This window comes from Orcinus orca, chromosome 4, assembly GCF_937001465.1.
Source record: "Orcinus orca chromosome 4, mOrcOrc1.1, whole genome shotgun sequence".
Taxonomy (NCBI): Eukaryota; Metazoa; Chordata; class Mammalia; order Artiodactyla; family Delphinidae; genus Orcinus; species Orcinus orca.
The window spans coordinates 130754295-130782146 of record NC_064562.1 but is presented as its reverse complement, the minus strand read 5'-3'; the positions used below and the strand labels follow the sequence as shown (position 1 = coordinate 130782146).

General features: G+C 35.2%; 1 protein-coding gene across 15 annotated transcripts in view; it reads right to left on the bottom strand.

The window, feature by feature from the left end:
• Positions 1-27852, bottom strand: part of LOC117198274 (uncharacterized) — a 120653-nt gene that overhangs the window by 24428 nt on the left and 68373 nt on the right. For 10 of the 15 annotated variants that reach the window (XR_007476864.1, XR_007476861.1, XR_004479358.2 and 7 more), the window contains one exon: positions 24220-24314. The exons of 3 other annotated variants lie outside the window; for them this stretch is intronic. The gene's annotated coding sequence lies outside the window, so the exon portion shown is untranslated. Of the gene's footprint in view, positions 1-21894; positions 23354-24219; positions 24315-27852 lie in introns of those variants that run through there. 2 more of the 15 variants (XR_007476869.1, XR_007476867.1) reach the window with 2 other exon arrangements.

The window sequence follows — 27852 nt, the reverse complement described above, 5'->3', positions numbered from 1 at the left end:
TAACAATAAAAAACAAAAAAGAAAAACAAAAAACCAAAACAGCAGACACAGGAAAAGCTCTGAAAACAGAATGGAAGTTATTCTTTCAAGGGCCATTTATATTTATAAAGAAAATCTCCATTTTTAAGGGTTTCTCCCTCTCCATACCAGGCAGAGAAGGACGACTAAAACTCTAGAAACTCTTATCACTGGATAAAGCACCTGACTTAAATCTGCATAACAGCCATATTCCTGTTACTATGCTTTTCCTGATAACCTCCCTTAACCGGCCTTTGCCCCATCCCCAACAGCTTTCTTTTGTCTTTAGTTGTAAATGGTATTTAAGGTGGTGGCTTGGGCCATTTGAAGAGTTACTCAGTTTTATTGGGTATCTCCCATGTATACTGGAGGTACATATGTTATTAAACTTATATTTTTCTCCTGTTTATCTGTCTTTCATTGAGGGGGGAATCTCAGCCAGAACCTAGAAGGCTGGAGGGCCAAATTATTTTCCTCTCCTACCTATGTTACTTATTTCAATAATGTTTTCCATCATCTTGTTTCCAAATTTGAAATTCTATAACCTTTTTTGAATTTCTCTTGTATCAATGATGTTAAAGTATCTTGCAATAATGTATTTTGCTCTCTAGTAGATCTTCTTGTAGGTGGTCTATTTTTTTTTTAACCTACCATTATTACTTCTTTTCTTCTTTTTTTTTTTTTTTTGTAGCACCAGTGGTAGAAAGTCTTTTGTTGTTGTGATCACTAGCTATCTAGTTATATATTGGTGTTCTTAGATCAGGAACCTAAAAATTATCATTAGACATTGACTTGTAGAGTGTTTGCTGTGCAGATTTCAGTTTATTATATAATAGCATATATTTTTCTACTCGCTCACTGATGCAAGTCCCCACTCTCAATATTTATGGGGTGACTCAATTGCTTATTTATGCATGTTTAACTTCTGCAGTCTTATTAGAGCTGATAACAGTTTGTCAGTATTCTTTTAGACATGCATGATAGAAACACATCTATTGAAAACTCGTTTGTTTAAGAAATGAATACTTCAAGGGAAGGTTGATATCTTTAGCAGAAAACAATAGTAGGACTCACTTTAAACCAAAGCCATTATCAGCTCTATAGCCTTGAAGCTGGCTTCCTTCTGACTTCTCAGGGAGTCCAAACCCTCTTTTCACAGCCAAGACAGTTTGAATTCCACAGCCTTATGCCAACAAGCCCAGAAGGGAAAATGGAATTTATACCTCCCTTATAATGAAAGATCTTCTTCACTCAAATTGGACCAACTTCGTTCACCCAAGCATCATTTAATCACCCACTGTGGCTCAGTGACTCCAATACATTCGTTGTTTCAGGAAGTAAGAGCTATACTTAGAAATGTAAAAGAGGGAGGTCATTCTTACTCAAATGAAATGTGTGATACTAATAATAAGAGCAGTTTCCTGACGAAGATTTTAGACTTCATCTTCTAAAAGTAAAAAGGTAGACTATTATTCCAGGAAACTTCATTGTTTTTAAACCTGATTAGGGAATACGAGTTTCTTGAGGGCAAAGCCTGTCTTGTCTGTCTGCAGCATCCACTATAATGTCAAAAATAGGGGTTGATAGAATTATTTGTTTTTAATCAGAAGATGGTTAGTCCCATTTTAAACTGCAAGCTTAATCTTTTATTTATTTCTCCTGTCATTGAAAATAGAGGCATGGTTTCTAAATTTTCCAGTATCTGCTACAAACACAGAGTTTGGAGAACCTGATTAGACTCATCCAAGAAAATTTTCTTCCATTTCCTCCCTTAGCTGTGTTCTTTACCTTCTTTAGATGTATGGCATGAGGAGTGGTAGAAGCTGGGGAAACCTTACAGATACTGATGTTCAGGCTTGAAAACTTGGAGTGGACATATATTCCCACCTACATATTCATTCAGATATGTTCATTTCAGTGTGTGTGCATCCTTATATAGATAGGTACATACATGCACAATAAAGGAGTATCATCCTTCTACTCATGCCACTGAGGCTGCAGCCCAGCAAAAATAAAGGGGTAAGAGCTCTGTATTTATACAGGTATCCCCTGCTTTTCAAAAGTTCACTTTACACAGGTTTTTGCTAACCGAAAAAAATCCAAAGAGGATTTTCACTTTTCCAAGAAGTAAAAATAGCATTCAGCACTTGCTTTGCAGTGAGCGGTTACAGAGGCAGCACACATCTCAAACAGCTAGAGTGGCTCCACCAAGCTCCTTCCCTGGAAAATACACTCAGCATCTCAGCATCAGGCCATCACAGCTCTGAACTTTTCCTGGGAGCATCTGTACTTTATCCCAGTTTATTTTGTGCATCCGTTAGCAAGATGTGTCCTAAGATAATTGCTTATTCCCTTTACTCCATTTTGGCTTATGAAAGATTTCATAGAACGGTCTACTTTTGGATAGCAAGGGAAACCTGCACAATAAATTAACAGTGTATAGCCTCTTTCCTTACAAAGATACTTAGTTTTTTTCCCCAATGATTGATTCTTCCTTTTCATAAGCTTTAAATTATGAATTATCTTGCTATTATAGACTTCTTCATTTAAATGTTTATGGTTATTCTTTAATTCTCAACTGGAATCAAAACAATTATTTTAACTCATTGATATACACTCCCTAATTGTAATATTATATTTAGTATAATAAAAGTATTATCTCTGCCTCTATTTTTAATTTATTAATACAAGAAAGTTTTCAACCACATAGCTAGCTACATATGGCTTATGAATCACGCATCTGTGCAAGAAACTAAATTTTCTGGATGAATACTGATCATAGGTCCTGTTATCAAATTATAAATTAACCTATAAATTGTTATTGGGACATGTCCTTTTTAGTCTTTGAAGATTACAGGTAAGTATACATATTTTTTCCAAATCTATATTATGGCTACTTGTTTCAGTGATATGATATGTTACATTGTATACAATAGACTGTCTAAAATCATAAAGATTAAATATATATGTTGATATAGATGAAACTAAATGTATTAAATATTTCCAAGTAGATATTAATATTGTGAAGTATATTCTCCAACTTAAATTATACAGGAGATTCATTCCTATTCACAGGGAACAGGAAATCATTTCTGGCAGAAGATTTGTCACAAAACAGACTTGTCAGCTTTTTCTAGCTGGCATGTAAAGAAGGAACAAATTTCCATACAGTGAGTGCATTTTGACTAATTTTACAGTCTACTGATAGATTTATGATACACTATCTGAGTATTTTTGAGATGTCTCAACTTTTTAAATGTTCTAGAAATCATATTAAGTAGCAAATTTTGCTCTGACTTTTTACAATAACCTGCTAGTTACAACAGGAGATATTACTTTGATTTAACAATGCTGTAAAAGTCTCCTTCCCCAATACTGTATTTTACTTTTAATACACAATTGATGTTTATAATAAAAATGTTCTTTGTTTAAAAATAGCATCTTCAGCATAATACGGAAAAATTCATGAGATATTCCTCTGCATTGTATTTCCTCAAATAAAGTTGTTTAGTATTTAGATATAAAAGTAAAAGACTCATATACCTATTAGCTAAAGAATACCCGTTAGACTTACAAAAACATTCAAACTCCCTATCCTGACTTAAGTGTTCTGAAAGGGGTGGGCCTACCTCTTTCCCCCACTTCTAAATTCCAGCCCCTGGCCTTCATTTTGTTTCTCATATGCAATATGCTTATGCTTATTGATTTTTTTTCTCAACTTGGATATTCTTGGTAGAATTCTTTGTTCTAATATTTACATGTGTTTGGCTTTGTTTTGTCAGTCAAGTACCAGCTCTTATGTCACTTCTTTGAGGAGATCAACCATGATTAGACCAACTAAGTAATCTCCGTCATCACTCTGTCACTTTCCTATCCTCATGGCATCTCTCACTATCTGAAATCATGTCAATTTATCTATTTACATGTCTGTGTCTTCCACTCCCAAATTTAAGTATCATGAAGGCAGATATTCACTACTGTAATATCAGTGCCTAAGATGTAACAGTACAAAATACATGGCAGGTGCTTAATAAAAAGCTCAAATATGCAAATCATGAATTAGATTTTTTTTTTTAATGTGTTTGGAATGGAATTCTTTAACATTCCGTTTAGGTAAAGTAAACAAACCTGTGCATTTTTTTCAATCTGAGAAATTCTTCATTTTTGCTTTTCATAGAAACTCCTTTTCAACATAGATCTAACATTTGGAAGCCTCAGAAACATTGTTACTGAAAAAGTTAAAGACTTTTTGGATGAATTGGGTCAAGTAGGCAGAAACTCTAAGATGGTAATTCGCTGTTCAAGTGGCAGTTAAAAGTCATGTGATCTGAAAGGCATGATGAAGACAGAGCAGATAATGGTCTTTTCATCAGGTTAGTGAGGTAGGATAAGAGGCTTATTGAAGGCTTAATTTATATTGAATCCATCATCAGATCTAGAGTGGTAGTTGATGGATTGAGGACTTACACTGCAGCCTCCTGGGAGAGGACACAGGCAAAGTCAAGTCCTGAAAGTCCTGAGGACCCAGAGAAGCAGATTGAGATTCAGGACTGAACCTAATTTTCAGTTAGGAAAATGGAGAGCTAATCAGTTATCCATGGTAAAGGCCACCATATGGCCTGGATGAGGATAGCTGGTGTGAAATAAAGACTGCTGCTGCTCCTCAGGTGTTCAGGTACTTGGACCCTGCAGACCATCAAGAACTTAGGAAGGCAAGACAAGGTCAACCTTATTTCAGGGCATAAGGTTTTCTTAACCTTCTGATTACAGTGAAAATGTTAATTGGAATAATACTAATAATAATATAAGCAAAAATGTTTTAATAGCTGAAAAATATCTTATCTAGCAATGGATTAAGTGAAATAAAAGCATTCTAAAACTTATGGGACTTTTAATAACATCAATATATACTGAAAAGTTATATAATATCTGGCAGCATTTTTAATATTCTAAGTCTCTAGTAAACACTCAAAAAAATAAGCATAATCATATATAATGACATTTAAATGGTTACCAAAGACCAACAGAAAGTTAAAAACTATTCTACAAGGGATAGGTACCATATATGGCCATCATTATTTAACATTGCCTACATTTCTGACAAATTTATGCAAGCACACAAAATAACTAGTATAATAAACAAAGTCTTCATCTGTTTTTAGACCTGACAAATCCAACAGATTTTTTTATAAGTTGGGATAACTTGTAAAATTTGGTAAAGTGGCTAGATATGAAAACAAGCTACAAAAACAGATTTTGTCTACTTGAGCAAATAGTACATAGAAATGAAAATGAGAATTTCAGACTAAAAAATAATATTTAGAAATGTGTGTAAATGAAAAGTATCAGGACCTATGAAGAGTATAAAATGATACTGAAATATATAAAACAAGATCTGAACAAAGAAAGATATACCATATTTCCGTATTCTGTGTGCATTTCTTTCAAGATACTATATAAATTTAATCGATTATTAGGAATTTTTACTAGTTTCTCTTTTGCTGTGTTCTTTAAAAAATATAGCACTTAAATGATAGTATTCTTGGAATATGTATATGCACTGGTGTCCAAGAGGGAAAGTGACCTCTGAGAAACAGGGAGGAAAACACACTGAAAATAGCAATAGAAGTAGTTGAGGTAAACCCTGCCTCACAGTATTTTAGCTGATGCACCTAAATCACCTTGTTTTTTTAATTAGGATCACAAATATTTTTCTTAAGAGATATTCTTCATTTAACTGTATGTGTAACTGATATACACTTTCAGTTTCCAGGAAATGAAATGCATTTGCCTTTATGGTAATAAGCAAATTGAGATGAATCAAGGCAATATATTCCTTCTGGATTTTTTATTTGTTATGCAAATAAAAATGCTTTCTCCTGCTAGATGTATTTGGGGTGAACTGATTATTCAGATTATCCCTCAAAGACAGCCTAGGCCACATAGGTTCAAAATTCTATCTGATTATATAGTTTAATGTTCTGATCTTGCCTTCCTCAGGTCTCATTTGGCAGCATGGAGGAAACTTGCCCTTTTGAAAAAATATACATGCATGATATCATCTCTTCCTATTTCATCAATATATTTTTTTCCCCACAGTAAAAGAGTGACGTTATCTCTGAAGGATGAACTTTAGATAATGAAAAATGAAATATTTCCTGCCATATCAGTAAACAAAGGATGTCACAGTCATCAGCGCTTGAAGCCCTCCAAGGTGAGCTGGTGAACCCTGAGGGAACTCAAGAAGGAAAGAATACCTGCCATCTAGCAGCCATCAAACTGCAGCCACTCCCCATGGTGAGCCCTGAGGAAACTCAGGATGTGAAAACGCAGGACACTGGTTATTCAAGGTGTTTAGAATTTGAGCCCATGATACACAGTTTGAGTCTGGACAAGTGACATAAAATACCAGATTCCTATGACAGGTTTAAGTCAACTTGGTAAGGGAGTACTTCCCTGTATGAATCAGAGTATAAGATACAATTGACATTTACCACCACACAAAAAAAAGGAATGTGGGGAATAAACTCCAACTCAAGAGACAAGACATTTAAATATATTGCAATTGACTTTTAAGAAAATTTTGAAAATACAAGGAAAATTGACTTCCAAATTAGATAGAGATATTAATGTTTTTATACCTTAAAATTTCATTTGGCATGGATAGATTTCATAATGATGCCTAGTTCTCTAATGGTCCTCGATGAGTTCTCCATTTTCATGTTACTTCAGGAGAAAAGGAAGTTCCTAGTTTGACTTTTGCAGAGGAAAGAAAATTCAACATGTGTGTGAATCCAGCAGAGAGAGTTTTGTACTTAGTACTCAAATAAAATATTGAGAAGTGTAAAATTTAGCCACAAAAATAGGTTGATTGATGCCAAACAACTAGTTTTGATTTACTTTCCACTTAGTTTATTTGGTGTTTTGATTATATATATATATATATATATATATATATAAAACTATCACCTTGAAGCAGAAACTATAAAATGAACATAAAAGAATGCTTGTCCATTATCTTTTTAAAATACCTTTACAAATGGAGAGATTCATTATACAATATAAATGAAATATTCGGAAGCATTCTTTTACTTTTGATAATATTCCTTCCTTTGCTCATCTCTGGTATTTTCATGCATTAATTTTTCCTAATCTCATTTTCTTTCTGAAACTCAGTTGGGAAGTTAAAATATTTTTTGAATAATTAAAGGCCTGCTCAGGACAGACTGATAGGTGATTCAACTAAGGTATGCTGAGGAAAAATATCACTGAAAAATTAATACTCCCACATAAGAGATGAAGAGCATTTAGGTCCTCGAGAATGACTTTAGTTTCTAACATAATGATATATTTTTTCAGGTTCTTGTAGTACCTTTCTCAATTTAATTTCTTGTTTATGTTACACATTCACTGCCTATAGACACGTCTTCCTGGTGGAATATCATCTCCTCTCCTTACAACTACATCCAACGATGCAGCAACCACAGCAAGATTGTGTAGGCTTTAAAGAAGATCATCTTTTTTTTGGTACCAGTTGGTGGAACCAGAGGTGAGAAGAACAGCTGAAGGTGTTTAGAGAAAGCACGCTCACTGTGTTCCCAAGAGATGGAAAAACACTTTCTATGAGGAAACAAAGAACCAAGCCGAATTCCTTAAGAATCTCTGATGACAAAATCACATTTTCCTATTTTCTTGCCTCTTCCACTAGTACAAACTGCAAACAGAAACACATTCTTTTTCTTCATAATTAAGTAATTACAATAGTGGTTTTGTCATGTTTCATCATGTACATGTAGGGCAATCATACAAGTACATGAGATTGTTCAGTACAGAGAATATAAACCCTTGGTCACTAATACACACATGCATGTACACACACCCATTCTCCAAAGACTGAGAGATCTGTGAGGGCATTGGCCATGATGAATTCTCAATTTTTTTTTTTTGATAGTTCTTTTACATGGCGATTAAAAATAATCAGGACACTTTCAGTGAAAGCAACATTTCAATTACAAATTGTAATGCCTGTTTAACTACTCATGGAGAAGCTCAAACATCCTAGAAAAAGTTTTCAATTTCTTGCATGCAAGAATAGTAAACATACACATCACATGGTCAGTAAACAATCATTCAATTAGTACTAAGATTAAAAGGTAATTATTAGGTTCAATTTAACGATGTTTTCACTATTGTTAACTAATACCTAGCAAAGAGGCTCTGGACCTAGAACTAGCTGAATGAGTATCTTATTCTAAAATTATTGAATGTAATTCATTTTGGAATGTATCCTTATGAAACTGTACTTTAAATGCACTAGGAACTATCAGTAAAAAGTTTCCTTTAAGTTAAAAAAGAATTGGAGGCACTAACAAACGTAAAATAGATAGCTAGTGGGAAGCAGCCGCATAGCACAGGGAGATCAGCTCTGTGCTTTGTGACCACCTAGAGGGGTGGGATAGGGAGGGTGGGAGGGAGGGAGATGCAAGAGGGAAGAGATATGGGAACATATGTATATGTATAACTGATTCATTTTGTTATAAAGCAGAAACTAACACACCATTGTAAAGCAATTATACTCCAATAAGATGTAAAAAAAAAAGAACTGGAGGAAAAAAATGCGGGAGACATGTCCTTGAAAATTACTCCTTTCCATTTTCTCCTGTGGATATTTTATAAAATTTAACGTCTAGTAGATACCATACTAGATACCTAGTTATAACTGGTGATCAACATATATTTGATAAATGAATTAAGTCCAGTAGGAGGCAAAACTTAATATTCTTAATGACAGGGGCTCATTAAGGTTAATTGATACCTGAAAGTATAGTTGGCAATAATTTGCTAAGATCTATCTAAATTAAAAATATTAGAGAAAGAAGGTACTTATTTCATAATATGGATATTTATTAAGTAACAGCCAACTGCAAGGCTGATTATTTAAAAAATGGTACCATACTGGAGGCAGAAATAAAGAATTTTAAGAGGAGGAAATCTGCCATTGTGCTAAACCAGATCACATACTGATCTCTTTAGCAGAACTCAAATTTTAAAATTATGAATCCATACTTTTTGATATTTTATTCTATAGAAAGTTAATGTCTAAAATCCTAACCAAAACAATACTTTGTAAGGGTCAATATTAGCCTCTTTGTCAACTAAAATCCAATAAAATGCCCTGGGTAAGAGACGCTCTCCTTCAGAAATGGCCATAGTATTTTGATAAATTCCCTTCCCTTCACAATAATGATTCCTCCCGAGTCAAAAATTCCTTTCTCCTTTTTTATTAAAAGAGTGAAATGAAGTAGAGGTCAGGCGATGTGGAACACAGCTAAACAGAAAAGTTGTAGCCCATTACCTAAGAGATCTGTGGCAAATATATATAGACCTAAAGGAAGGTGATAATTCCGGTAGCTCATCATGTGTCCCAAAGACAGGGAAGAGTTTCCTGGACTTCCCTGGGAGAGCTTCTGTGTGTAGGGCCAACCTTTCCCCCACCTCAGGTCCAATGGGCAACGGGCAAATAGAGCAAGAATAACCAAGCCTATGATTTTTCTATCACTGGCCCAATGATCAAATCCAGAGCAAAAAGATTTAAACTACTTACAAGGGAACACCAAGTGTGTATGTTTAAATATTTTGAATATAAATTCTCTAGGAAAAAAACACATTCATAAAACACTAAAATAAACTATACTGTTGTGTCACATGTTTGGGTTAAATATCAATCAATCAATAAATTTACAGCATGATCAAATGACGGAGAACCATACTTGCAAATTAGACACTAACTTGAGCAACCTAGTTGGAAATGATCCATTGGTCTTTTTATTGATTTGGCTAACAACTTTAAGGGTATTTCATCACTTTCAGCTGTGTAAAGCAATAACAGTCTTTAAAAAATTCCCCTTGAGTGTCATAGATGCCTATAATGTTTCCTAAAATAGATCTGTTAAGTGCTCTTACAAATTACACAAATCATTTCAGGTTTTACCAGATCTTAAAGTCATTTCAAGTTTAAGACATGAACTTAAAATAATTAAAAGGATATTAATAGTGAAGCTAGAGGTTTTAAAAAAGTGGTATTTTCCCACAAAATCAAGTTAGACATTAAATCTATAAGCAAGGTCATTTAAAGTAATTTCATATTCCAATTTAACTAAAAGCCAGTACTTTCTTCTCATTCTAGTTAGATGCACACAGAAAATACAAATAAGATAACTACCACCCCTATAGAAATAAATATTAAACTCAGAGGCAGTTACTGAAACTAAAATTTCTCTTTAACTATTAAGTTTATATAGATTAGAGTGTGGGTTATCTAAGTATCTTGATGGAGTCAGCAGAATTCTATGTGCAAAGTAAATTCTTTGTTAACAATAAGGATTAGAAAGAGAAATAAATGATTTGGTAATTTTATCTGCAATTAAGATTATTACTTCTTTAAAATGGAGGACTGGCATCAAAGTTAAACTCTTATAACTATCTGAAACACTTTACATATCAAAATCCTTTTACTTTAATGTGATGTGTTTCTCTTATGTATTGCTAAGTTAGAAAGTAATCTTAAGCACATTTGGAAATTTGCAATTTTTCTAAAACTCAGATCATTACCATGACAATATCAATTACATTCAAAGCATCAATGTAAGGCAAGATGTTGACTTTCATTTTTTCTGTGAAGAAATTGTAATTATGCTGAGAGAGAGATGGTCAAATATTTAAGGAGATTGGACAATTATTGAAGTAGCTGATGTGAAAAATGAGAGAAACAAAAGTTTGTTCTGCAACACAGAAGGCACAATTGAGGTGAACACTAAAATTAGTAGCGGGAAGCCTTCAAGGTTATATGATTTCATAGACGAATTTTCAGCTGCCTCAGATTTGGCATAGCGAATGAACAGTATTATAATTTGAGTTTCTCAGACTGTAGTTTTACCAGGTTAAGTGTAAATAAAGAACACTGGCAAAACTGAGTTGAAATAATATGCCTTACTAGAAAGCTGACAGGCCAAAAAGAAAGCTGATTTAAAAAATCTAAAAAAAAAACCTTAGATATTATAGGATTGGGTTTTTCAATCAAGCCAGAGAAGAAATATAGTGGGAATAATTGAATAAGAAAAACTGACCTAAGATTTGGGATTTGAACTTGATTTCAACTATGTAGGAAGTCAGTATTATTTAAAAGAATGTATCCTTAAAGTAGTGCAAGAAGTCCAACAGATACAAGGGTATCCTGTAACTAAGACTAGTTGCTGTTGGGTATTCCAGATAAAACCAGAAGTCAGCAAAAATCTTCAAAAGGATAGAAGAGTTTGATCTAGGAAATCAGCAGAAAATGAACATAAATTTACTTGGGGAAAAATGAGAGTCAGAGTGCTATAGCTTATTGTTTTTAACCTGAGTGCAAGAAGGCTATTTTACAAAAGGTGCAGATGGTGTGTGTAGAAGCAGCAGCAAACAATACCATGTAAGTTTCTGTCCGCACTTTCTTGTTTTGAGGGCCCTGGGTATGCAAGAATAAACACTATATACCTAAGAGGGTAAGAGAAAGTTTCCGGTTTTGGTACAAGTCAACAAAGGGAATGTTGAAGGGAGAAGTTAGGATGAGAATTTGTTTTCCAAAATATGCAGAGGTTCCAGAGGACGTGGTGAAATGATCTGGTAATAAAAGAGGGGGTTTTGGGTGAGAGGAAAGTAATGACAGACCATTCTGTGATGATAGTGTGGGAGATGATACACAACCAGAGAGGAGCTGTTTTGGGGAGTCACAGATAATCGGAATAGAAAACTGGGTGGTTTTAACTGGTCACAGCATCTTCTAGATTATTAGTTAAAACAGTAGCCAGGTAGTTTGGAGCACATGTCACAGACAGTCAACACTGGCTTGTTGGGCTGCACCTCTGGTGGATATTTACTGTCTAGTAATTATGCGGACTCATCCTACCTGAAAGGAATGTGACTTGGACTCTTTGTTTTTTATAGATAATCTGTGGGGCCCTTGGTAGAGGCTCAGTGTTTAATGCCACTTGTATTCAGAATCCCAGGGTTAGAGGTGTGAAATATGTAATTTAAAAGAAAGAAAGAGAACACGTTTCACTTGTTCAACTAGAAAGAAAACATCAGTAAATTAAGTGTAGGGTTTTATCGTAAGAAATCAGAAACTACTACATTGGAATTAGAACTCAGTAATCATGTTAAAACTCAGATTAGAAAAAGGAGAGAAGTCTTGGCATTGTAACAGCATAATTAATTAAAGGAAGATAATAAGCCTCAGATAAATACTTGGATATAGAAAGGAAAAACATAGCTTGATGAAAACAAATACACGTTCCATCCCTGTTGGATTCTGAACAAGTTGAGACGTTAAGTCAAAACAGGGGCAAATGGATCCAAACCTTCAACTTTATCCCTGATAGAGGACAGACTAAAGAATAGGCCTTCAGGGTTGCTTGAACCCAGAATCAGGCAGACCTACTCAGCAAGGTACAGACCAGGCTGGACCAGTGAAGCCCAGCCCAACAGGGTAGAGCTTCTGCACAAATGACTGCCTGGGGGGGTGGGGCAGGCTGGTTCTGCAGAGGAGGGTGTGAGCCAATCCTGTGTGAGTCAATAATCTCTTCTGAGATTAACAATCAGGCAAGACACAGCCCCTTATCCCCACCTGGGGGGAAAAAAATGGGCGAAGGAAAAAGACAGCCTAAGAACATCCTCAGGGATCAGCTGTCCACATGGAAACTAGCAGTAGGGAAAACTTATTTTTAATACAAAGCAGTTAGAAAAAGAGATTAGAAAGGGCAGCAACTGTTGACTTTTTTCATTGACGATTCAAATAAAAACATGTTAATTCTAAATTTCAAAAAAAGTGTTCAAAGGAAAAAAAGAGCCCATTCTTATGCTATCCCTCCATTATTTTACATTCTTACCTGTTATAATTAAAACTTTTTGTTGTCTCTTTCAGCCAAAGCTCATAAACATATGTGCATTCCAAATAAAATAGTTTTGATTATTTAATCCTGTTTGTTCTTCTTCATTCCAATCTACTTATCATTAGAGTGTTCATTTTGTACTTTTATCCGTTAATTCATCCTATGAATATTCAGTGTCCCTTTGTGCTGCTTAGTTTGCATTTGCAAAGTGTTGTAGATAAAGAGATTTAAAAAGTCTACATCTTCTAAAAAAGCGCTGTTAATCTGATGAAAAGCAAATCCGAATTTTGACACAGACAAAAAAAATAAAATAGACTTTATAAGCCAGAGGCACAGGACTAAGACGCATGCTGGCTTTCTACTTCCTAGCCATGAATATTAAATAGGCCTATGTGTGCCATCATTAATTAAACCAAGGTCCTTCAATTAATAAAATACCACATCTGTGTTATCCAATTTAGCCCTTGCTTGGCTAAAGGAAAAATTATTTTTCTGAACACATTTTACAAGAACACTTTTTACAATTATACTTCAGATTTGATGGATTAGTTGATTAATTGACGGATGGGCTTGTCTTGCTTCCTCATGAACAGGTATGTGATGGAGTGTATGCCAACATGAGATGAGGCTTACGGAGTGCTGATCTGCTGGAGTGGTACTATCACTCTCCAGTTTAGACAAATGAGTGATATACACAGAAAAAAGCATGCCCTCCTTAAATGTTGGGAAATAAACTGAGTGTTGGTAAAATAATTTTTCTTCAACAGGGAACTAAAAATTCTTACTCACATTTTATCTTAATATTGAATTATGATCCTCTAGGTCCAGGGTCCTAAATCCCTGGGCCATGGACCAACCGGTACCGGTCCATGGCCTGTTAGGAACCAGGCCACACAGCAGGAGGTGAGCGGCGGGTGAGCGAGCGAAGCTTCATCCGTATTTACAGCCACTCCCCAACGCTCACATTATCGCCTGAGCTCTGCCTCCTGTCCGATCAGCAGCGGCATTAGATTCTCATAGGAGCGTGAACCCTACTATGCTCTGCACATGCGAGGGATCTAAGTTGCGTGCTCCTTATGAGAATCTAATGCCTGATGATCCGAGGTGGAGCTGAAGTGATGCTAGCGCTGGGGAGCAGCTGCAAATACAGATTATCATTAGCAGAGAGGTTTGACTGCACAGAGACCATAATAAATCAGTTGCTTGCAGACTCATATCAGAACCCTATCAGTGAGTGACATGTGAAAACAAGCTCAGGGCTCCCACTGATTCTGCATTATGGTGAGTTGTATAATTATTTTATTATATATTACAATGTAATAATAATAGAAATAAAGTGCACAATAAATGTAATGCACTTGAGTCATCCTAAAACCATCCCCCCACCCCGGTCTGTGGAAAAACTGTCTTCTGTGAAACCGGTCCCTGGTGCTGCAAAGTTTGGGGACCGCAGCTCTAGGTAACCTAATGCCAGGCTTATGTAGCTCAAAAGATCATATAAAAATAACCGTTTTATATTTTTAAGAGACTCTTTGGCTAACTTTGCTCTAAGTTGTGTGTGTAATGAACATATTACTGTAGAAGAAAGGACACAAAACCTATTATCAACTAGAAATGAAAAGGTACTATGGCAAGTTACTTTCTAAGCCGCAGCATTTTCTCTTTTGTTGTTACATTCATTTGTTAAAGCTTTACTGAAAAACAATGACTTTCTCCTTTTACTACTCATGACTTCTATGTTAGTTTTCACCACACCTCCATTTTTTTTTAATATTTGAGGAACTATTAGGATTATGAGCCTCCACCGACATGGCAACAGTGTTCTGTATTCTCATCTCACCTATTATTTCAAAACTCTGTCTTTCATGACTTAAAATATCACCCAATCACATAGCTTTTAAAAATAAATAAATCTTGGGGCTTCCCTGGTGGCGCAGCGGTTGAGAGTCCACCTGCCGATGCAGGGGACACGGGTTCGTGACCCGGTCCGGGAAGATCCCACATGCCACGGAGCAGCTGGGCCCGTGAGCCATGGCCGCTGAGCCTGCGCGTCCGGAGCCTGTGCTCCGCAACTGGAGAGGCCACAGCAGTGAGAGGCCCGCGTACCACAAAAATAAATAAATAAATAAATAAATCTTGAATAAAATTTCATTCCTTGATGTATAGAACATAATGTATTAACTCTGTACAATTGCTACAAAAAAGCAAGAAGGTATCCAGTTAACACTTTATTTTCTAAATTCCCTTTTGTACTTAATGTGTGATTTTTAAAAACCTATTTTAGCTTTATTATATGTCCATTAATTTATGCAAAATAAACGTATTTTCAGCTTCAAATGTTAATGAAGTATCGGGTTTAAAGATTAATACACAAATTATCTTTCCTACACAAGAAAGTCCATTTAAAAGTTGCCATATTTGTTCAATAAATTCTTTTTTTGCAAGTCAGCATTTTAATCATAGATATATGTTTCTATAAAATTATACATGTATGAAAATAGGATTAGGGATCATTAAAACCTATGCAAATGTCTGATTACAGCACAACAATTATCTAAATACATATACAAATGTAGTAAAATTCCTAGTAAATATTCTAATCAACTATGTACTCAGCTGCACACCAGAGTTAGCCTTTCTTTTGTCCCCCACACATAGAAGTTCCAGAAGACAGAAGAAAATTCTCTCTCTACTAACTCAAAATATGGGTTGTCTCACAATATAAATTCCTGGCCCTCAAATATTCTCTTTCAGTAAGTTTGATTCTGAACTTTTAATTCCCTTTACTCATAAAGTTCAAGGCTGCTCACCAGCCACACAGTTCACTGGGTTGGCCCACGTATCTGCAACAACTTCTTCATACCCTGAGTAAGATCAGTATTTACTTCTGACCCTTATCCAGTAGAGACTTCTACTGGATATATATTATATTATTTAATATAAGACATTTCCACTGCCAACTCTGAATCTTGGTGTTTGTGCTATTAAGGCAGCACTAAAACTGAACTTATATACCTTGAGGAAAAAAAGTTAACCCCTCTTGTACCACTCAACAAGGAAGCAGTAGTTCCCACTCAGCAATGAAACAGTCCCTTCATGGTGACATTGTCTGGCAAGATGCTTCTCTGTCTTGAATGACCTTTCTCACTGTCCCACTGTGCAATGTAGCTCTTGGCAGCCCAACTATCAAAGGTATCAGGCTTACAATGCTTAACAAAAGGGATAAATTCTCATGACTTTCCCCCCCAAAACATAGGAACAGCCTGTCTCAAAGTTTCTTCAAATAACATCAAGGAACAATATTTGGGGGAAAAAAATTCTCGCTACTCTGAAATGGCAGTTTTTGTCTAAGCCATAATTTTATCAGCTATTTCTTGAGTGGCATATCCTACTTTGGTGTGTTTACTTTGATTCCACAAAAAATTAAGTTGGTTTAAAATACGAGTAGGCATTAAAAAAATCTTTCTTCTAAATATTAAGACTTTTTAGGCCAGTTTTATGTTCACAGCAAAGTGGAGAGGAAGGTACAGAGATTTTTCCATATAGACCCTAACCCCACACAAACAGAGCCGCCCTCATTATCAACATCCCACACCACAGTGGTACATCTGTATGTCTCTTTAGTGAAGTCTTTGGCCTATTTTTTTGTTAGGTTGCTTGTTTTCCTATTGCTGTTAAGAGTTCTTTGTATATTTTGGATAATAAAAGTCAAGTCCCACTGACTTTCTGCCTGCCAGGTATGTTCATTTTGGATAGAAGGTGTTGAAATATCCAAAAGGATAGTGGATTCATCTATTTCTTCTTGCAGCTCTATTAGTTTTTCCCTCACATAGTTTGACACTGTTATTTGGTGCATACATATTAAGGATTGTGATGTCTTCTTGGAGAACTGGCCCATTAATCATTATGTAATGCCCTTCTTTATTGCTGACAAGTTTCCTTATTGTAAACTGGCTCTGTCTGAAATTAATATAGCTACTCTTGCAATTTATAATTACACTTAGCATGGTATATGTCACAATCCATTTAACTGTAATCTGTGTGGGTGTCTGTGGGTGTGTCTCTGTGCCTCTGGGGGCTACCTGGGGGTGTGTGTCTCTGAGCCCCTGGGGGTGCCTGGGAGAGTGTGTCTGTGTCACTGGGGGTGTCTGTGGGGATGTCTGGGAGGGAATGTGTCTCTGGGGGTGTCTGGGAAGATGTGTGTCTCTGGGGGTGTCTGGGGGGGTGCCTCTGTGTCCCTGGGGGGGGCATGTCCCTGGGGGTGTGGGGGTGTGCCTGTGTGCGTGCATGCCTCTGTGTGTGTCTCTGTGTCTCTGCGTGTCTCTGTGTGTCTGTTTCTGTGTCTCTGTCTCTCTGTGTTTCTGTGTCTGTCTCTGCGTGCATCTCTGTCTGTATCTATCTCTCTGTGACTGTCTCTGCATGTCTGTCAGTGTCTCTGCATGTGTCTGTCTCTGTGTCTCTGCGTGTCTCTGTCTCTCTGCATGTGCCTGTCTCTGCATCCTGTGTGTGTATAAAATGGGTTTCTTGTAAGCAGCATATACTTGGGTCTTGCTTACTCACTCTGACAATCCCTGTTTTTAATTGGTACATTTAGAACACTGATGTTCAAAATCATTATTGGTACAGCTAGAATATTATGTCACATATCCATTACTGTTTTCTATCTTTGTTTCTATTTTTTTCTTCCACTCTTTTTACCTTTAGTGTTTTTTTTTTTTTTTTTTTTTTTGCGGTATGCGGGCCTCTCCCGTTGTGGAGCACAGGCTCCGGACGCGCAGGCTCAGCGGCCATAGCTCACGGGCCCAGCCGCTCCGCAGCATGTGGGATCTTCCTGGACCGGGGCACGAACCTGTGTCCCTGCATTGGCAGGCAGACTCTCAACCACTGCACCACCAGGGAAGCCCCTACCTTTAGTGTTTTTAAAGGGATATATATGATCCCATATTCTTTTTTAAGTATATTGTATATACATACACACACATATGCACACATACACATATATTTACTTTTTAAATGGTTGCCCTAGAGTTTGAAAGTACACATTTACAGCCAATCCTAGTCCACTTTCAGAAAACACTACACTACTTCAGGAGTAGTGAGGAGTACCTTAAAGTAACACCACCAAAAAAAACCCTTAATTCCTTCCTCCCATCCCTTGTAGCATTGCTGTCATTCAATTCACTTACATATTCATACCCAAGCATATATACACATATAAGATGTATACGTAAGCATACATAATCAAGTACATTGCTATTATTTTGAACTTACATGTTTGATCAATAAGAAAAATAAGTGTATTTTACTTTCACTTATTCCTTCTCTGATGTTCTTCCCTTATTATAGAGATCTAAGTTTCTGACCTATATTATTTCTCTTCTCTTTAAAGGACTGCTTTTAACATTTCTTGCAAGGCAGGACAAATTCCCTCAATTTTTGTTTGTCTGAAAGACTCTCCTTCCCCTCATTTTTGAAGGATAATTTCCAGGGTACAGATAGGTTGATGGTCTTTGACCATTTAAAATAGTTCACTCCACTCTCTTGCTTTTATGGTTTCCAAAGAGAAGTCAGACTTTAATTCTCATCTGTTTCTGTATAGGTAAAGTATTCCCCCCACACCAAATCCTGGCTTTTTATGTTCTCCAGTATTTTATTTTTCATTTTCAGTAGTTAAAAAGTGATATGCCTAGGTGTAGATTTGTTGGCATTTATATGGCTTGGTTTTCTTTGATCCTCCTGGACCTGTAGTTTGGTATCTGACATTAAATTAGGGAAAATTCTCAGTTATTGTTTCAAATATTTCTTCTGTTTCTCTTTTCCTTCTGGTATTTCCATTACATACATGTTACAATTTACCCATAGTCCTGGGATATTCTGTTCCTTATTTTTGGGATTTGTTTTCTTTGCTTCTCAGTATAGGAGGTCTCTAATGATGTATCTTCAAATTCAGAGCTTCTTTCATCAGTTATGTCTAGTGTGTTATTAAAACCAAAGTAATTCTTCATTGCTGTTACTGTGTTTTGCTTCTAGTAATTTTTTTTAAGGATTTCCATCTCTGTTTATACTGCCCTTTTGTTTTTGCATGCTATGTACTTTATCCATTAGAGCCCTCTATCATAGAGCAAATTAATGATAGTAGTTTTAAATGCCCTATATTGATAATCTTAACATCCCTGCCAGGTCTGGTTCTGATGCCCTATCTCTTCAAACTTTTTCAAACTTTGTTTTGGGGGGGGGGTATTTTTTTTTTGGCTTTCAGTATGCCTTATAATTACTTCTTGATAGCCAGACATGATCTACTAGGTAAAAGGAACTGAGGTAAATAGGTCTTTAGTAATGGGGTGGTGAGGTGTTGGGGGAGGGGAAGCACACTATAGTTCTATGACTAGGTCTCAGTCTGTCAGCAAGTCTATGCCTCTGGTCTGAAAGCTCCACAAGTGTTTCTCATTTTTTTCCCTCCTCCCTCAGGTGGGATGACATAGCTAGAGTGGGCTGGAGTTACGGATATTCCTTCCCCCAGTTCCATTAGACTCTGATAAAACTCAAAAAGTTAAGCTCTGGTTAGTTTCTCCTGAGGTCAGGCCTTGTTAAAGAGAACAGAGTGTTCTGGTATATTTCCAAAAGGGTTTCTTTTTTCACCCCCTGCTGGAAGCATGAGGGGTTATGTTCTGTTATTTCCTGAGAGCCTGGTGGAGCTCATGGAGGTAACCAGTGCCAGGGTAGGAAAACCTGAACTATAACTGACAAACTGCTGGTAGCTCAGTGTGGACAATTCAGTTTAAAACCCCAAGGGCACCCAGTCACAGGGGAGCCTGCACTAGTTTCTGAGGTTTATCTCCAGGAGTGCCTGCCACCATGTTCTCACAGTAAATGTTAGATTAAAATCACCTCATGCCTCCAGCAGGGAGAGGGGGAAAGGAACCCTTTTGAAATACAGGAGAACAACACTCTCAGCAAGTCTGAATTGAGGAGAATCTAATTAACTAGAAGAAAGCAAATATATTTAAGCTATGTTTTTATTATGATGTTTTTTCCTGAATATATTGGCAGATGATTTTAGTTAAAATATTATACGTTTCCTAAAGTTGTTGTTTTTTAAAATCCAATTCAGACAGAATACATGTGCCAGCTTCCCTGGGACAGCAACCGATACACTAACTCTGTTCATTTCTTCTGAGTTAACAGATAACATGGTCTTAGTAACTGAACTCAAGTACCTTTAATTTCATATACCAAAGTGAGTAATGGCTTAGGTATGGACTGTTTTCGTGTCACAGAGATTATGCAACTCCAGGTGAAAAATAGTGAAGGATTGTGTTCTTGTCAGCTGGCTTAACTTTTATACACAATTTGTAAAACTTTGATCCTAAATATTTCAGATTAAAAAAAATAGTGGTGGTGGGTTTATAAAAATTAAGAAAGTGAGTTTAAGGAGCAAGAAAGAATAGGGAGTATAATTTCTGAACTTCAAGAGAATTTCATACAAGAAGTAGAGAAATATTAATGTTAACATGTTAAGTACAGGAAAAGTGACAGTCATTTAATCATAAAAGAAGTTTAATAAATCTAAATGTTTTATGATAATTGACAGGAATTAAGTTTAAAAAGTTTTATGTTTTTCCCCCAGAGAAAACTAATTTTACACTTTTGTGCTCTTTAGAAACATTCATACTAAGTAACAAAATTAAAAGTTAACTTTTGATTGCTGGTTGTGCTTCGCTGGTTGACAGAAATGACCTTATTGCCCAAAGAAATTTAATTACCTATCCATCTGAATAACTTACTTAGAGCACAGAATTTTGGGTTACTCAGATAGACTATAATAATGTCTAAAGGATGATGTGCTCTGATATAGAACAGCTGAAATAATGGTAACTGAAATCAGTGACCAACAGAATTAAAGGAGAATCAAATCAGCTGAGCAGAGGTTTACTAAACATTGAGGAAGGCTATCTATTCTAAATGTATTTAGTCTTACACAGCAAAGCAATGTCTGGAAAAAAAGTTTTACCTGAGATTTTTAAGATTTTGTGTTTTTTTCTACCATTTAATATGGTTTGGTGAAATAAGAGCCCAGAAGGCATGAATCAGGAAACAGTCCCCAATGATTTTTCTTTTTTTCTTAGTGTATGTCAACAATGGGTGCATCTTTACACGAATTTGTGAGGAAACTAATATCTAGCTGTGCATAAATCCATGCTATTAAGACACTTTAAATGAAAAAGAGTACTTATAATTAGCACATATGTGGTAGAAGTCAGCTTCTGAAACTACTAGAAGCTGCTAATTTAGTTCTGAAGTCTTAAAACTTAAAAGGCATGAAAAGTGCTATATATATGAGAGAATTCATCTGTTGCTACAATTTCTTTTTTTTTACATCTTTATTGGAGTATAATTGCTTTACAATGGTGTGTTAGTTTCTGCTTTATAACAAAGTGAATCAGTTATACATATACATATGTTCCCATATCTCTTCCCCCTTGCGTCTCCCCTACAATTTCTTTTAAGCTATCACTAAATTGCATTTTCATTTCGCATGCTTTCAACTATTCCTTATATTAAAATGACTCTGATTTCTATATTCTCTTTTGATTTCCTAAGCCAAAAATGTGCTAGACAACTAAACGTCTCAACAGGCACCTTAAATTCAATAAACATAAAAGTGAAAAATCATGACCCCTAATGAACTTCATTATGACCCAGCCCTTCTGGTTTTTGATTTTTTGTGGGGTTTTTTGGAGAATAAAAAAAAAAAAAAAAAGAATCAATGCCTAGTAACCTACCTACAGTAAAAATCTGGAAGTCCTTCTCCATTAAACTCCTTTCAACATTGTTGTACCTAGGCCACTTTGTAAAAACAGGAGGAAACTCCACCCAAAACTTGGTTTGAATGTGGCGACAGATGATGACACACATACACCAACAAGGTATGAAAAGATTTATGACTTACATAACTGAGCTCTCCAGGACAAGCAGAGCTGTCACGAGCAAATCCAAAACAGCATGAGAGAAGAAGGAAAGCAGACTGAGTTGAGGCTTTTATTGTGGTCAAGGGGCGGGCCTGGGTGGGGATTCCCAACAGAAGGCAGGGATTGGGCGGTTTGAATCTCCTACACGTGCTAAAGGAGGAACACCTGGGCTTCCTTATCCTAGTGCCCAGGTGAGAGGCACAGGAAGAGGCAGTGTGAGGCTTAAAAGCTATTTGCAGTCAAGTATCAAAATAGAGTTTAACGCTTTATTACAAACCTCATCCACATAATCACCAACATGTTCTTCCAATGTTACTACACAAATTTTTCTTAAAGTTTTCTTTCCTCTCTTACTATCTTATTTTAGTTTTAAGTTATCCTCTTTTCCAAATATATGTGATATATTTCTGACTCATCAGATTACTGTAATTTTGTATTCAAATTCTATCCTTCACACATAGAGTTTCTAGAACACAGCAAGAATTATACCTTTTTCCCCAAAGCATTACCTCCTCCAAAAACCTTTTGTCCTTAAACAAAACTAAAGGACATCTTTACCATTGTACATGCAATTTGATTGATCTATTTGTTTATTTTTCTTCTATCTTTTATCTATCATCCATCAATCTACCTCCTTCAATAAGTTCTTTAAATGGGAGCCATGTCTACTAGTTACTGTATCATGTTAATCACCTCTGTGTCTGGCAGAGGGAATGATAATAACAACTGCTGAACATGTGAACATTTGGGGCTCAGGACCACAGACCCAATCATCATTGAAGGCTCCCTATCCATGGAATTACATTTCTTTGATACAATCTGAGATTTAGAATTACATTAAATAATTAGAATTATTTTAATTAAGAATGAGATCAAAGCTCAAATAATTCAAAACACATTTTCAGTCTTTATGTAATTTAGAAAATATATTTCTAGCTAATGATGAGCAGGTGATAAAGTAAGTTACACTTCTTCAATTTCTCCTTAATGTGTTTGGTGGCTTTTCCCACTGCACGCTCTTAGGAAAGGGCTTCACTTCAAGATCACAAAAGCACTGCCTACTTTGAATAAAACTGCATTTGCATAAAAACTCATTAATGACCAAAATACCATATTCTAAAATTTCAGCAAATAATAGCATTTGAATAAAAATTTTTTAAGTTTTCAACATAACATTTTGAAATGGAAATATTAGACAGAATAATTATGTATATTCAGTTTTTCCCAACATGTAATGCATCTGCACCTTTAACTTACCTGCATATGTAATAATGGATTTCAAAAGTAACTAAACAGAAACTTGAATATAACTTCATTAATTATTTTCTATTATGTTAAAGGGGAGAGACTAAAGTATTGCAGAGTACATGGAGTGGTTTTTCTTTTTCAGTCTTTGTACATGAAATTCATAGTATTTAATGTATTCTTAACTTATTTGACAAGAGAATTCATATCACTTGGGAGATATTACCTAGAGCAAAAATATGCATCTTTAGCAAGATATAATTTTGCTCTACAGTTTGATCCTAGATATTCTTCAAAACTGACAAAGCTATACACAATAAAGATTAGGAATCAAATATCTGTTTTCATTTGAGAGTAATCAGTATATAATGTAAAAGAGATAAGATCATCCGGGAATTTGATTTAAAAGTAAAATAATTGTAGGTCACTTTTATTTATATTTTACTAATAATAAACTATGAGTCATTATGCAATCAATTCAAAAATTAAAAATCTTCAAATAATTGTCTTCATGTATTTACATGCAGCAGTTTTACATGATGAGAAATACAGTGTAATTTAAACACAGTACAATGGTCTTCATATGGGTACATGGAGAGTGTTTCATAAATTTGGAAAGCAATTTAAACCTTCATGTTTATAGTTGTACAAATGTTTTTGTGTGCCTATCTCTCCTTACTTAAGCTGATTTTCAGAGTTCTAAAATAATGTAACAAAAATAAATAGCATACTTGGCTTTCCAAAAATATCTGAATTGCCATATATATGAATTTTACTTGATAAAAACTGATTTAAGTTATTAAGATATGTTGATATCTTGATTTCATAGCTAAGCTGAGTAGATGAGTAACATGCTTTAATAGAAGATAGTTTCTTCAAAGGCATTTTAAAACATGGTGTCAATTTGTAATTGTGAATCCACATAGAGAAAAATGTTAATGACTGTATGCTTTGATACTGCCTTCATTTTTCATAATTCAGAGAGAAGTATATAATATACTTCTTTTATCTGAGGCAGAAAATAAAATAAAATTTGAAATTTTGAGGTAATAGATACCTACCTTAACTTCATGGGTGATCATCATTGCTTCCTTCTTCCCTTCAATCACCAATATCCATAACCATGTACTTATCTAAAAACGATGCCATCTTCTTCCTGAGAGGGAGGAGATGGTACATATGGAGATGCACTTTTCCAACAAAAAATCAAGTTACTGCTAAAAAAGTGGGCCAAATGCAGGCAGGCTTTGCAACGTATCCCTCTGAGCTAATGGAGACTGTGGAAATGCTCGTCACATATGGGCCCATCATGGGTCACTGTTACAGACCTTCAGCCATACAGTAGTTGGGTACAGCTTAATACCCAATGTATAGATTAATAACTTAATTTAGGGTTATAGTTTTTGAGTGAATTTTTTTAAGTAGTAAGACTCAGCTTCTATGTTTATATTTCATTCAAACCCAGGCAGACTGTTTGTATCCTAGCAAGAAATATTTATTCTTTACCATTCCTACTGAAGTCCATTAAAACTTTCAAAAAGGCCTCAAGAAATTATATTCCTTGCAAAGTCTAGGTCTGAGATAAATGCAGGTGTAACTTCTGACAATACATGTTTACAGTTAGTGGTCTGTTTTGCCCTGAAGAAAAGGACAAAACTTCCCTATAAAGCTGTCTTGTCCTGGGCTTTTGTCTGTTGGGAGAATTTTGATTACTGATTCAATTTCATTACTAATGACCAGTCTGGTCAGATTTGCTATCTCTTCCTGATTCAGTGTTGGAAAATTATGTTTCTAGGAATTTATCTATTTCCTCTAGGTTGTGCAATTTGTTTGCATATAATAGTTTGTAGTAATCTCATATGATCCTTTGTATTTCTGTGGCGTCAGTTGTAACTTTTCCTCTTTCATTTCTGTTTTTATTGAGTTGGGTACTCTCTCTTTTTCTTCATGAGTCTGGCTAAGGTTTATCAATTTTGTTTATCTTTTCAAAGAACCAGCTCCCAGTTTCACTGATCTTTTCTATTGCTTTTTTAGTCTGTATTTCATTTACTTGCACTATGATCTTTGTTATTTCCTTGCTTCTACTAACCATGAGCTTTGTTTTCTTTTCTAGTTTCTTTATGTGTAAGATGAGATTTTTGAGATTTTTGTTTGTTTGCTGAGGTAGGCTTCAATAACTATCAACTTCTCTTCCAGATGCAGATAATATAACCCTGTCCCATGCTCAGCATGAAACTTGAGACTTGAATTATTAAGCCATATCAAAGTTGAAACAGAAACTATGGTTTCTTACTCTGATTAGGTATCGTATGTGAATATGGTAATGCTGTATTTAGAATACACTTTCTTGTCTTTTCAGACATTCTAGTTTACTAACTGTAGATGGTTAGAGTAAATGTTCTACTCTGAAAATTTACCACTTGCATCTTGTGTTTGGAAGGGATACAGTAAATTTTAAAACTCCTAAAAATTTTTCTTAGATGCACGAGAATGTTTTAATAGTATTTCATAATATTTATCATTTCAACTTTTAATTTAGTAAAAACAGCTATATAACTTACATTTTATTTGAATGCAGAATGTCATGTTTTAGGAAAGCAAACAGTTCACTACTGAGAATATTTGGTGATGTTATTAAATTTCTTTCATTTGTCATTTAATTTACCGCTAGATGGATAGAGTCAGGAGTAATATTATAGGTATTAAAACTCCAAAATTGTAGGAGAAATAGAGGTTACACTACAAACAAAAGTTGTCACTGGTACTGGCCTCACAGTCATGCTGAGAGTTTTAAAATACATCAGCATCAGTGTATCACACTAAAGGAACATGAGATAAATTTGATTCTTTTGCTTTGAAAGGTTTATTCCTTTAATCCTGAAACTACTTTCCAATTTTTTTAAAAAATAGGTGCACTTTGTTAATATTTTTAGCTTCTAGAGCCATATTGGGTGATTATCCAGGGTTAATTGGGTTATGAGTGACTGATTATTTTGGTCTCTCCATTAGGCAACCTAAAAGGTATACAATCAATTTCTGACTTTGAATCACGCATGAAAAAGACTAGTACTAGCTAAGAAGTACTGAATGCAGAAGACAGAAGTGGAGATTCAATAGTCCCTTACAATTCCAGTCCAAGTGTCTACTGAATTAGAGAAAAATCTTCAAAACAGAACACATAAATGTATCAAAATTTTAATTTTCTATTGATTATATACAATTATGTTTATTCTTGAATATAAAGTCATTTAGTTGTAGACTACAAAGACTTTAAATATTCATGCTTTGAAAATAAATGTCATTTGCCTGGGATGTTTCAATTATTTTCTCAAAACTTCAGATCTTTTATATGCAGGTATTTCAAGTAGGTCTCAAGCCGTTTTATGAAAGCAAGTATTCATGTTTGATTAAAAATGTATGAAGGGCTTCCCTGGCGGTGCAGTGGTTGAGAGTCCACCTGCCGATGCAGGGGACACGGGTTCGTGCCACGGTCCGGGAGGATCCCGCATGCCGTGGAGCGGCTGGGTCCATGAGCCATGGCCGCTGAGCCTGCGCATCTGGAGCCTGTGCTCCGCAACGGGAGAGGCCGCAGTAGTGTGAGGCCCATGTACCGCAAAATAAATTAATTAATTAATTAAATAAAAATGTATGAATATTTAAGTGCATAATATTATATTGAAACTGAAGTAATTTTAACAGATGTAAACTTGCCACCAATGGAATGTGAAAATCCCAACAGCAAATGTAACTGCAGCTTAAAATCTAGAAGTTTATTTGGATATTATAATTGGCATTTCATGGACTGAAGTAACATGATTATGCAGTGTGGCTTAAAGGTAGTCTATAATAAAATAAGGGTTAACATTCTTTTCATTTTCTTTCTGAAAGTTTAAAAATTCATATTTCATTGGTATGTCATGTATTACTTAGAAGCAAACTATTTCGTTTAAACAGCAAAAATGCAACTTTGACTAGCTTCATTATTCTTCCTTGAAATTAAAACAGTCTTCCTGTGATAAAACTATATCAAGTTGTTATGAAGATATATTGTGTTTCAGAACCTAGCAAACTTAAGTAGAATTGAAGTTTTTTATGCATGTGAAGGTGTACATTTGGAAAAAAATGCTACGTTTTGCAATAATAACTATCTTGTATTTCCTTTTATATGATATGCTTGAATGTAGAATTAGACAATGAGTTACAATATAACCTGTCGATTATTTTATAATGTATAATCTCAAATGTTTCCATAAAATAATAAAATTGACTAAATATAAATTATGTATCTATGTGTACTTTTGTGATCTGTATGTACTAAGGATGAATTAGCATGTTATTGTCTTGAAGTGTTAACTAACAAAATGGATTTGTAAACTTATATAAATATTTTCTAGCTCGTGTTGGCAAATTTTACTTAAAAAAAATATTTTCCAAACTCAACTTAACTTTAGTAGCCATTGGCCAAAAAAAAAAGTGGAAATCTCAACAAAATAAATAAGCCCCATGTGTCAAATAATAACATAGAAGTTACCACCGCCTCCCCCCCAGAAAAAACGCTGGAAATAGTAGATGACTTTTAAGAATGAAATAAAGGAAAGCTATGGTACCTATTGCCCACCAGCTTACTGAAGTATTATTTGATAAAGCACTGAAAAGTAAGATAGCAGAATTTATCCTACAGTATACTAAGGACT